This window comes from Mustela putorius, unplaced genomic scaffold (genome assembly GCF_011764305.1).
Source record: "Mustela putorius furo isolate JIRA1106 unplaced genomic scaffold, ASM1176430v1.1 tig00003859_pilon_pilon_pilon, whole genome shotgun sequence".
Lineage (NCBI taxonomy): Eukaryota > Metazoa > Chordata > Mammalia > Carnivora > Mustelidae > Mustela > Mustela putorius.
This window is the reverse complement of record NW_025422011.1, coordinates 23,554,498-23,565,956: the sequence shown is the minus strand read 5'-3', so window position 1 is coordinate 23,565,956 and position 11,459 is coordinate 23,554,498. Positions and strand designations below refer to the sequence as shown.

The 11,459-nt window shown below is 43.1% G+C and overlaps 1 pseudogene; it reads right to left on the bottom strand.

Annotated features, from left to right (window-relative positions):
* Window positions 1-10,598: 10,598 nt before the first annotated feature.
* Window positions 10,599-11,459, bottom strand: LOC123387745 (annotated as a pseudogene).

Below are 11,459 nucleotides of genomic sequence, written 5' to 3'. Positions count from 1 at the left end.
GAGGCCCTCCTGAATGGGATTAGTGCCCTGATGATAGATGTCTTAGAAAGCTCCCTTGCTACCTCCTCCACATGAGGAAGCTGTCTTCTTCATGGAGAAAACAGCTGTTTCTGTACCCGGAAGTGGACTTCATCGGAAACAACCATGAGTGACTTCATCTTGGACCTCCAGCCTCCAGAACTGTGAGAAAACATTCCTGTGGTTTAGAAGCCTGCCCCCTCCCCCACACCCCCTAGTCTATGGTGTTTTTGTCACAACAGTCTGAACAAACGAAGACACTGGCCTATAATTTTATTCCACTTCCTCCTCTCCTATTAAATTTTCAGCACTGAGGAATGTTGTTATATATTAAAACACAGTTCAGAGAATAGTATGATATGATAAACTTTATTGTTATCACTTAGAATAGACAATGTTAACACTGTCAAATGTTCTTCAGATTTTAGAAAAATGACAGAATTCAAGTCTTCTACATGCTCTCTCCCCAGCTTCACTTCCCTTCCTGCTGCTTTGGAGGCAAGAATTGGGTATATATCCTGTCTGGGGTCTTAGACTTGTACTAAATCTTTGTTCATCTACCATAGATGTATTTTTCTAATTATTTGAAAATTTTTCATTTCACATTTAGGTGTTTAGGTTTTCAATTCTCTGGGAATGAACTTCTGCATAGAATGCAAAGGGTCAGAAGTTTGCAGAATTTTGGAGAACCAGTCGTCCCAACATGCTTTACCGAAGTACACGTCTTCTCTCCGTTGAGCTGAAACGTGTTTTCTATTGAACAGCAAGGTTTCGTGTACATGTGGCTGTTTCTGGGGGCACCTGTTAATTCAAATCACTTCCATCTGGCTTACACTCCCATGTGTCAAGCAAAACTGGTCCTCTCAGGGTTGCCGATGATTTCTATCTACTCAAGCAGTTTCTGTTCTCATCTTTCTTGCTGTTTTAGAAATTTCAGGAGTGTGGGCACGCCCCTACTTCTTGAAACAGCTCTACTCATTGCCTCCCTGACAATGTATTTTTCCTCCCACCTCTAGGGCTGTCTCCTTTCCAACTCCTTTACTGGTGTTGGCACAAGCTCCTTCTCCTTCTTCAGCCCTTCTTTAGTTTAAAAAAAGGGGCGGGACACAAATAGTACATGAATGCATTCCCCAAGTAGACAAAAGAAGCAAGACCTAACCATAAGGGGAAACACGAAATGTCTGTCCATCGCCACCCACCACCTGCTTCCTGGAAAAGAGACACTGCAGACAGCAGCTCTGGGCAGCACAGGATGAGAGTTGCCCCCAGTGTCGACTCCCCCCTTCATCTTCTGTCCTAGAACCACCCAGAAGTTAGATTACGCTTCCCTCCCTTGCAGCTCTGTGATTGAGCTCTGGCTCATGGTAGAGAAGGGGAATTGGTGGGTGCAATGGCATGGACTCTTCTTTGAGGAAAAGGACATGTCCTTCTCCTTCTCTTTCCTCCCTTCAACTTTTTTTTTTAAAAAAACCATTTGTTTATTTATTTATTTTAGAGATTTTAGAGAGAGCACATGCATTTGAGAGCAGGGAGGGGGCCGAGGGAGAGGGAAGAGAGAATCCCGAGCAGACTCCACACTGGGTGCGAAGCCCCACACAGGGCTCAGTCCCACCACCCATGAGATCATGACCTGAGCTGAAATCCCAAGTTGGTCACCTGAGCGACCCAAGCACCCCTCCCTTCTGCTGTCTGATGGCCAGAGTCAGAGCAGCCACCTGGGACCCTCTAAGAGGGGGGATTTTCCCCACACCAAGCAATCTGTGACAGTAGCTGGGTGTCCTACGATTCAGCTCGATTCTGATACTGTCTACCTGGAGATAGCCCCAGATCCCACAGGTAAAGGGCTCAGTCCCATGAGACCACGCCTATTTTAGGTAACAACCACAGGTCCAGGCTGTTACATGTGCATCTGATCGACTGGATCTAAGTTGGAGGCTCCCACAGCCCCCTCCTCCCTGGGTTCCATTAATTTGTTAGAATGGCTCACAGAACTCAGGAGACCAGTCTACTTACTATATTTCCGGTGTATTATCAAAGGATATAACTCAGGAACAGCCAGGTGGAAGAGGTACATGTGGGGTGCTTTCTCTGAGTTCACCTCTCCCTCCGAATCACCATCCCAGGAACTCTCCAAACCCCATCCTTCTGGGGGTTTATGGAGGCTTCATTATATAAACACAACAGATTACATCATTGGAAATTGAACTCACTCTCTGACCTCCCACCCCTCCCCAGAGGTGGGGGTGGGACTGAAAGTTCCAAACCTCTAAGCACATCATGGGCTCCCTGGGCAACCAGCCCCCATCCTTAGGTGCTCTCCAAAAGTCACCTCACTGGGGCACCTGGGTGGCTCAGTGGGTTGAACCTCTGCCTTCGGCTCAGGTCATGATCTCAGGGTCCTGGGATCGAGCCCCACATTGGGCTCTCTGCTCAGCAGGGAACCTGCTTCCCCTTCCCTGTCTGCCTGCCTCTCTGCCTACTTGTGATCTCTCTCTCTGTCAAATAAATAAAAATAAAATCTTTAAAAACCAACCAAACAAAACAAAACAAAAGTCACCTTATGGTGATGGCCTTTACTATCCTAATTACTTAGGAAATTCCAAGGATTTTAGGAGTTCTGCATCAGAAACCAAATGCGTATTTCTTATATTATAAATCACAATGTCACAGACCCCAGAGTGGGAACTGGGTATTAGGAAAACCAAAAGATCCAGAAGGCCTGAGATGCTGATGAGCTTGGAGCCACGATTCCAGTGCCATACTTGTACATGGAAGAGAAATACGGATATTTCTGTAAACTGTGGTCTTTGAGATTTTCTCTCTCTTATACCCAAATTACCAACTCAGGTGATACACCCTTTAGAATCTTTATTAACAAATGTGTTCTTCTCTTTTTCATAAATGAATCCATGTATGGTCTGTGGCTGGGTTTTTTACTGAACAAAGCATTCCTCCAGCTCCCCGCTCCTCATTTAATCCACTCCTACAATCTGTTGATTCTCCTTTTAGCTGTCAACCTCTCTCCACTCTCCCTGCACCCCCCTGGTCCAGGCCACCATAACCCCAGCTAATGCGAATTGATCATTCTGCTTCCACTCTTGCCTACAGACAGAACGAGATCAGTCTTCAATCCATTCTTCACCTAGTGTTCAGGACAATGTCAATCCATATTTAAACCCCTTCTGTACTTTCCTGATGTGAGTAGAATGAAATTTAAGCCCCTTACGGAACCCCTAGAGGTCTGAGGGATTCCCTCTTTGCCTATCTCCCCAACTCCGTTCTGGTTCATGCTCTTCTTCTCTTTACCCACGTCCTGCTTCTGAGTTCCTTGCAAGCATTTTCCACCTCTGTCATGCCCTTTACAACCTCTGCCCCAAGAAGTCTGGATCATTCTTTCCTCAGTGGTTCCTTCAGGTCTCTGCCAAAATGTCACCTTCCTAAAGAGACTTTTGTCTGGTTAGCTTTCCCCCTATTTCCCCGATGGTCTTTATCACAATCTGTAATGACACATGCATCTGTTCACTGACTTGGTTATTCTCTTGCTCTTCTGCGGGGCTGAAAGCTCTCTGAGACCAAGATCTGTGTTTATTTCAGGTACGGCTCTATCCTCAGGAACAACCAGAGATCTAGACACGGAGGAGGCTCACAATAAATAAATACCTGTGAAAGGAAAGGGTCCTGACGGTTCAGAAACCTTGGTTCACGTACCACCCTTGTATTTACAGGCTATGCCAACTTGGGGACATCAGTCAACCATTGGAAAAATGAATCCTGCTCTGGGTATCTCATAGGATTGTTGTAAAAGTCAGATGAGATGATGTGAGGTAAGATTCTAAAGCTTTGAACTGAGGTGAGGAGTTTTAATTATTGGGACAAGGAAAACTTAGGACTTTGTTTGAGAACCGACTTTCTCAAATACTTGTGCATAAAACAGGCCTCTGTAAATCAGTCTGTCCAAGGCCTTGTCAATGATGATTGTTCATTCCTGGTCATTTCCCCTCATTGCTACAGCTCGAAAAGGCGAGTTTTCTTGGAAGACAAACCTTGGCCCTACTGAATCATCTATCCCAGTAAAAAGAAGTCCTTCTGACTTGAGAATGCTGTTAGCCGACATGAAACTTTTTGCTAAGAATGACAAAGACTCAGCTGTCTCACCCCTTGAACTGCTTTGCTTAGTCGGTGAGTGACTGCTGGGGTGTGGTATTTACAGAAAAGTTGAGTAAAGTGTAGGGGGTGGCCCATCCTTTCACGTTGGGTTGCCTGTGTGGTATAAATAATCCCCTTTCCATCCTAGTCTAAACACGCTACTGAAACAAGATGTTTGTGCCAAAAAGAATTCCAGGAGGCATTATCCTGGGGGTGGGAGGTGTTGAGGGGGGAGTAAGGACCAGTGGGTTAAATAATAGAATCATCAGCCCCACGGAGTTCGGGCAGGGGTGGAGTGCACACTTTTGTTGCTCTGGATACTGAACAATGAATTGAAACTCCACTTTCCCTTTTCATAAGCACCGTGTTCAGACAGTATTTTTGCCGTTTAAACTATACAGAATGTGGTCATGTTTTCTCCTTACCAACACATCTATGCAAACAGATTTGGATTTTTTTTTTAAATTAGAGTAAGATTTGAGGATTATTTTAGATTTACAGAAAAAGCTACACAAATAGTACAGAGAGTCCCCTAGCCTGGGCATTCCTCTCCCTAATGTTGACACCTTGCCTTTCCATGGTACTTTTGTCCCAATTCATAAACCAATATTGATACATTATTATTAACTAAAGTCAATGCTTTATTCCGATTGCCTTGGTTTTTACCTAATGTCCTTTTCCTGGTACAGGAGCCCATCTGGGATTCCAAGCTGCATTTAATTGGGCTTGTCTCTGCACAGCACCAAAAAGTCTTTCTTTCTTTTTTCTTTTTCCTTTTAAAGTTAAGCCATCAACTTAAAATCAGGGACACATTTTTCTTCCTGAAGAATGTAAAACTCACTGACGTGGGTCGGTCTTTGACGTGAAAACCATGTCCACGGTTAGTTAATACTGTCCAAATTTGCACGGTGAGGCTCTAGCTAAAGACACTTTTTAAAGGAAAGGGAGTAAATATTTACCAAAAGGGCCCCTGGTAGAGGCTGGAGTTGGTAGTTAGTTGGGTGGGGGATGGGGTGGAGATTTGGGGTCTATGGTGCCTCTGCCTCTTTAGTGAAAAGAGAATGTGCTTGCATTTCTGCATCTGGATAGATGGGGGGAAGTGACTCGGCCTCAGTTTCCCATTCTGTCACATGCAGGTATTGTGACTCCAAAGCTGGGTTGTAGCAAAGGTCACATGCAAAATAGATGAGGGCGTTAGCGGTCTACCCAGCACACTGGGACTTAGTAGCCATTGTTGTTAGTCTTTTATATTAAGAAAGGAAAGAGAGGCATTTTGAAAATGTTTTGCTAGTGGCTGCTTGATTTAACTCATTGCCTCTAAGTAGAAATATCTCCTTATAACATCAATGTTCACAAACACATTCCAGAAACATTCCTCCTTCTGCTCTTTCTTGTAACTCTTTCTTGAACCAGTATGGTATATGGTTTTCTCTTCCTATCCCATTAAAAAACACACCTTCCCTCAAAGCTCTGGTCAGATTTCTCCAAGAAGCTTTCCCTGATGCTCTCAGTGCTGGGAAAAGGGGATAATCGGGAAGATCTGTGAGCCTATTTCCTTATCTGTAAAATGGGATTAAGAAGTCATAGTGTATACTGGGTGTTTACCCTAAAGACACAAATGTAGTGATCCAGAGGGGCACATGCACCTGAATGTTTATAGTAGCAATGACCACAATAGCTGAACTATGGAAAGAACCTAGATGTCCATCGACAGATGAATGGATAAAGGAGATGTGGTATATATCTACAATGGGATACTGTGCAGCCATGAAAAAACCCCCAAATCTTGCCATTTGCAACATCATGGATGGAACTAGAGGGTATTATGCTGAGCAAAATGAGTCAATTAAAGAAAGATAACTATCATATGATCTCCCTGAATGAGGAAGTGGAGATGCAATGTGGGGAGCTTGGGGGATAGGAAAAGAATAATTGAAACAAAATGGGATCAGGAGGGAGACAAACCATAAGAGACTCTTAATCTCACAAAACAAACTGAGGGTTGCCGGAGGGAGGGGGGTAGGGAGAGAGTGGTGGGGTTATAGACATTGGGGAGGGTATGTGTTATGGTGAGTGCTGTGAAGTCTGTAAACCTGGTGATTCACAGACATGTACCCCTGGGGCTAATAATACCTTATATGTTTAAAAAATTTTTTTTTAAATACTAAAAAAAAAAAGAAAAAGTCATAGTGTAGATTGAAGATGATATATCCAAAATGCCAACCTTCATCTAGCACATAAAAATAAAAATAATAATAAAATAGCTTTTCTTTTAGATAGTAGCATTAAGAATAAAAAGACGAATAGAAAGTCGATTAAGGATTTAATAAGGGACAGGCTGATTCCGTGTATGGAGTGGACAAGAGAAGGAAGTATCAGGAACAGCACTTGGGTTTTGAGCACTTTTTTTGAGCAAGAGAAATCAAGGCATTCATGGAGTTAGGGGCAAGACTATTTTGTTTTACTTCACTTTGTTTGAGTGGAGTGTTGGAACTAGAAGACACAGCACTTAGTCCTGGCCTAATGGAATTTAACAAGTTTTTGGGAAGGCCAAATCTCCAAACCCTGTTGACTGTCTAGGTCTGGAGCTGAGGAGAGAGATCTTTGAGATTGGGACTTGTCATCATACAGAAGCTAGCTGGAACCAGAGAGGAAGAAGCTTGTATAAGAAGGAGGACAGGGCTGAGGATAGAATCTTGGAGGAACATCGACAGTCAAGGGAGGGATGCCTGGGTGGCTCAGTGGGTTAGGCATCTGCCTTCAACTCAGGTCATGATCCCAGCGTCCTGGGATCAAGCCCCGCATCCAGCTCCTGCTCAGTGGGGAGCCTGCTTCTCCTTCTGCCTGCGGCTCCCCCTTTTTATACTCTCTCTCTCTACCAAATAAATAAATAAAATCTTGACCAAGAAAAAAAAAAAAGGTAAGGGAAATGCAGAGGGTAAAGAATCCCAGAATGAGGCTCAGTTAGCTCCAGAAGCTGAGAGACATCCGGCAGAAGTGAGAGGAAAACAGGGAAAGAGATATTTTAGGGTATGTTTGGGGGAAGGAATAGACGTGATCAGGCCTACATTCTCATAAAGGGGCACCTGGGTGGTGCAGTCATTTAAACATCTGACTCTTGGGGCACCTGGGTGGCTCAGTGGGTTAAGCCGCTGCCTTCGGCTCAGGTCATGATCTCAGGGTCCTGGGATCAAGTCCCACATCGGGCTCTCTGCTCAGCAGGGAGCCTGCTTCCTCCTCTCTCTCTGCCTGCCTTTCTGCCTACTTGTGATCTCTCTCTGTCAAATAAATAAATAAAATCTTTAAAAAAAAAAAATCTGACTCTTGGTTTTGGCTCAGGTCACAATCTCAGTGTTCTGAGATTTGTACCCCCCACCCCCATGTGGGCTCCCTGCCCAGCAGGGAGTCTGCTTGGGTTTCTCTCTCCCTCACCCCTGCCCCTCCTCTCACTCACAACCTTCCTCTCTCTCTCTCTCAAATAAATAAATAAATCTTTAAATGCACATACAGAAGGTGCCAGTGAGAAAGAGGGGCTGAATACAGATGGAGAAGAGGTTCCTTCAGGAAAGAGAGCTGACAAAGGAGGATGTGTGGAAAGCCTAGGTATGGTCATAGATAAGCTTTTACATGGGGCAGTAGGAACTTGGCCTGATATAGTTTTCTGCCATCTCTACTTTCCCGAAACTCTTTATATGTTTAAGTAAGGGGTTCTCAAAGTGTGATCTGGGGAACCTTGGGAGTCTCCAAAACCCTCCCATAACTGGGTGCTGGGACTTTCCAGAGGTTACATGTGCCATGATGTCTCCTTCTGATGGCTAAGGGAGTATGTTCTTACAGATTCTGTGCTTCTGAGAATATCCTAAGATAAGGGCACCTGTGTGGCTCAGTTTGTTGAGCCTCTGCCTTTGGCTCATGTCATGATCCCGGGTCCTGGGATTAAGTCCCGCATCAGGCTCCTTGGTCAGCGGGAAGCCTGCTTCTTCCTTTGACCCTCCCCCTTGCTTGTGCGCTCTCATTCTTACTTTCTCTTTCTCTCAAATAAATAAAATCTTTTAAAAAAAAGAATAAGTGATGGGGCAGGAAAAATTATTGTCATTAAATTCCAACCTATACTTAGGTATAAAATATATGACCATTCAATATTATACAGGATGAAATGAGAACTATACCTAAAGCATGCCTGTGTGCTTTTTTCAAGGACTAGCACTTGTACAATTGTTTGAGCTAGCCACATCATTCAGAGAACCCCGTTTGTACTTGAATGAATGACTGAGAAACAACAGCATCTCCTAGATATTTTCCCAAAGATGAAGTGAGGCTTTCATTTGAAACAAAAACAAAACAAAAACACTGTTATCTCAATAATAAAATTTGAGCTTTTAAAAAAACTTATATCTACTACCATGAACTTGACAGCTTCTCAATACTAAAAGGCTTTTATGATGAGATGGTTGGTAATGTGAAAAAATATATTATTTGATAATTCATGAAAGGGACAACATATAGAATATCTGCATGACTCAGCGAACCATTATTTTCCAAATGGCCAATGTGTGATGTTATGAAATCATACATGGGTAAAAATATCTGTTCAAAATGCAAGAGAGACCAATAGATTTTAATGTGTCAGAGCTGGAAAGTTCTTTGATGGAATTTTAGATTTCAAATTGCAACTAACCTTTTAAAAAAAAACTACCACTTGTCAAGTTTCGTTGTTGTATCAAAGAATAGCCACAATTATCTAAGAAATCTATACAAATACTCCTCCCTTTCCAGCTGCATATCTATATGAAGACAAATTTTCTTCATAGCACAACAGACTAAAGAAATAGATAAGAGAATCCAGCTGTCTTCTCTTCAACCAACCATTAAAGAGATTTGCAAAGATGTAAAACAATGGTACTGGGTTTTTTTTTTGTTTTGTAATATATGCTTAATTTTCCCAAACATGGCATTTACATTACTATTTGCTGAAATTGTTCTAAGACAAAGTGATGAATAAATATTTTTCTCAGTCTCAATCTCTTATATAGAAAATATTGGCAGATAAAACCCATAGTTACTAAAAATCTTTTAGCTATTTCAGAGTGTAAAAGGGTTTTATTTATTTTAAAAGATTTTATTTATTTATTTGACAGAGAGAGATACAGTGAAAGAAGCAACATAAGCGGGGGTAGTGGGAGAGGGAAAAGCAGGCTTCCTGCGGAGTAGGGAGCTCAATGTGGGGCTGGCAATGGGGAAGACCAGGTAAAGAGGTTTGTGCAGTACCCTGGGATCATGACCTGAGCCGAAGGCAGACTCGTAATGACTGAGGTACCCAGGTGCCCTTGCAGAGTGGTTTTAACACCCAGTTGGAGGATCACTGGTTTAGGCCACAGAGAGGAGGGCTGGTGGTGGAGTGGAAGACTTAGGAGCATTATAATGGTTTTAAAGAACTCCAGAAGATTAAAAAGCATAAAGCTCTGTTGGAGAGTTCTTATAGATTAGGGTTTGGTTAAGTGAGTTTTTAACCAGTTTAGTGAAGGGAGGAGGAAGGTGCAGTAGAGTAAGATGAACCTGAATTTGAATTCCAGCTCAGGAAACCATGGGAAATCACCCAGACTCCCAGCCTCAGTGCCGGCATCTGTATGTGGAGATAACAGTATCTACCTTAGATGGGTTACTGTGAGGATAAAACTCACCGGAGTCTTTGCTACTTAAAGTGTGTTCCATGAACCAACAGGTGGTTAGCAACGCTACACAACAGATCCCTGGGTTACGATCTACGTTTTGTTGAGATCCCCACCTAGCAGAATGCACCCAGCAGAATGCCTGCCTGCCACACATTTTAGCATTTCTTATTCTTCAGCTGATAGATAACAACTATTTTGGTCTTTTGGGCTAAGGTAATTGGTTTGACTTGGAAAAACATATTTATTTGGTCAGTTTACTTAGTCTCTTTTTCTTCATTTTTGACCTAAGTTATCCTTCAACTCATTGAAAGGTCATTAACTTCCAGGCTTATGGTCTAGACTCTGGAGTGTCTCTGTCTCTCCTTTTAATTTATTTATTCACTCAACACATATCAGACACCCAGTATGCGTTAGCGACTACGCACACCACTAAGGAAACTGGGCAAAAAGAACATGGTCATCACATCTGTGACACTCTTAGCTAAAAGAGACATGAAAATGAGCCAAAATGTGACACGCATCATTCTCAAGATGTAAAGCTCTGTGATTACCGGGCAGTAGTGTACAGGTTAAAAAAAAAAAATCTACAGAGTATACTCTTTTCTGGGTTTTCTTAACTTCTCTCTCTCTTTTTCTTTTTTTTCTATTCTATCTCCCTCTTTCTCTTTTTTCCCTCTATCTTTTTTCTTTTCTTTTTTGCCCCAATTTGAAAATAGTTGTTTACTAAATGACCCAACTACAAAAATAATCACGGTGGGTACCTTAGCTCACCCTTCTAATAAGTCTATTCATCTGGTCTTCCCCATTGCCAGCATCTCCTCCTTCCTCAAGATGGGTGATGTTTTTCTTCATTCCCCCTTGTGGAGAAGCACCTGAAGGGCCATAAGAGGCTGTTTGCCTCTTTGACACTTTTCCCAACAGTATAGAACTCATGAATCCCATCCTCTGTGCAGATGATGCCGTGTTTACCAAGAGACGGAGCAATCAATGTGTTCTCTGTCAGGACCATTCTCTTCTTGTTGATTTTGCTGTAACCATGCATGGGGATCAATTCATGCTCTGACTTCAGGCTGCATCCCCTCCTGCTCTATATGGCTCACAATCCTTAGCATGTTAACTGGTCCAAGCATCTTGGCTTGGACCCGATGATAAATGCCAGTTTGGGTTGCGCAGGTACGCGGCAGTCGCCATCTTTTTGTGCCATCCGACCCATTCAAATCTCAGTTCTGAGTGTTTGCCTAGATTCCTTGTGGTAGTGCTTAGCTTTTTCTTTTCTTTTCTTTTTTTAAGATTTTATTTGTTTATTCGACAGAGAGAGAGCCTGAGAGAGCATGAGCAGGGGGAAGAGCACAGGGAGAGGGAGAGGCAGACTCCCCACTGAGCAGGGAGTCTGAGGGGGGGTTGATCCCAGGACCTGGGGACCATGACCCCAGCAGAAGGCAGATGCTAACCCGACTGAGCCACCCAGGTGTCCCAGTGCTTAGCTTTTTCATAGATAGTCTCCCTCCTTGCCTTTCAAAGCATCTTTAGGGCCAACTTCCTTTTCAAATGCTTGATCTTCAACTCCATGAAATTCTTTTGCAGTTTTTAAAGGGTTTCTGGCACAGTAGGAACCTTCTTTTT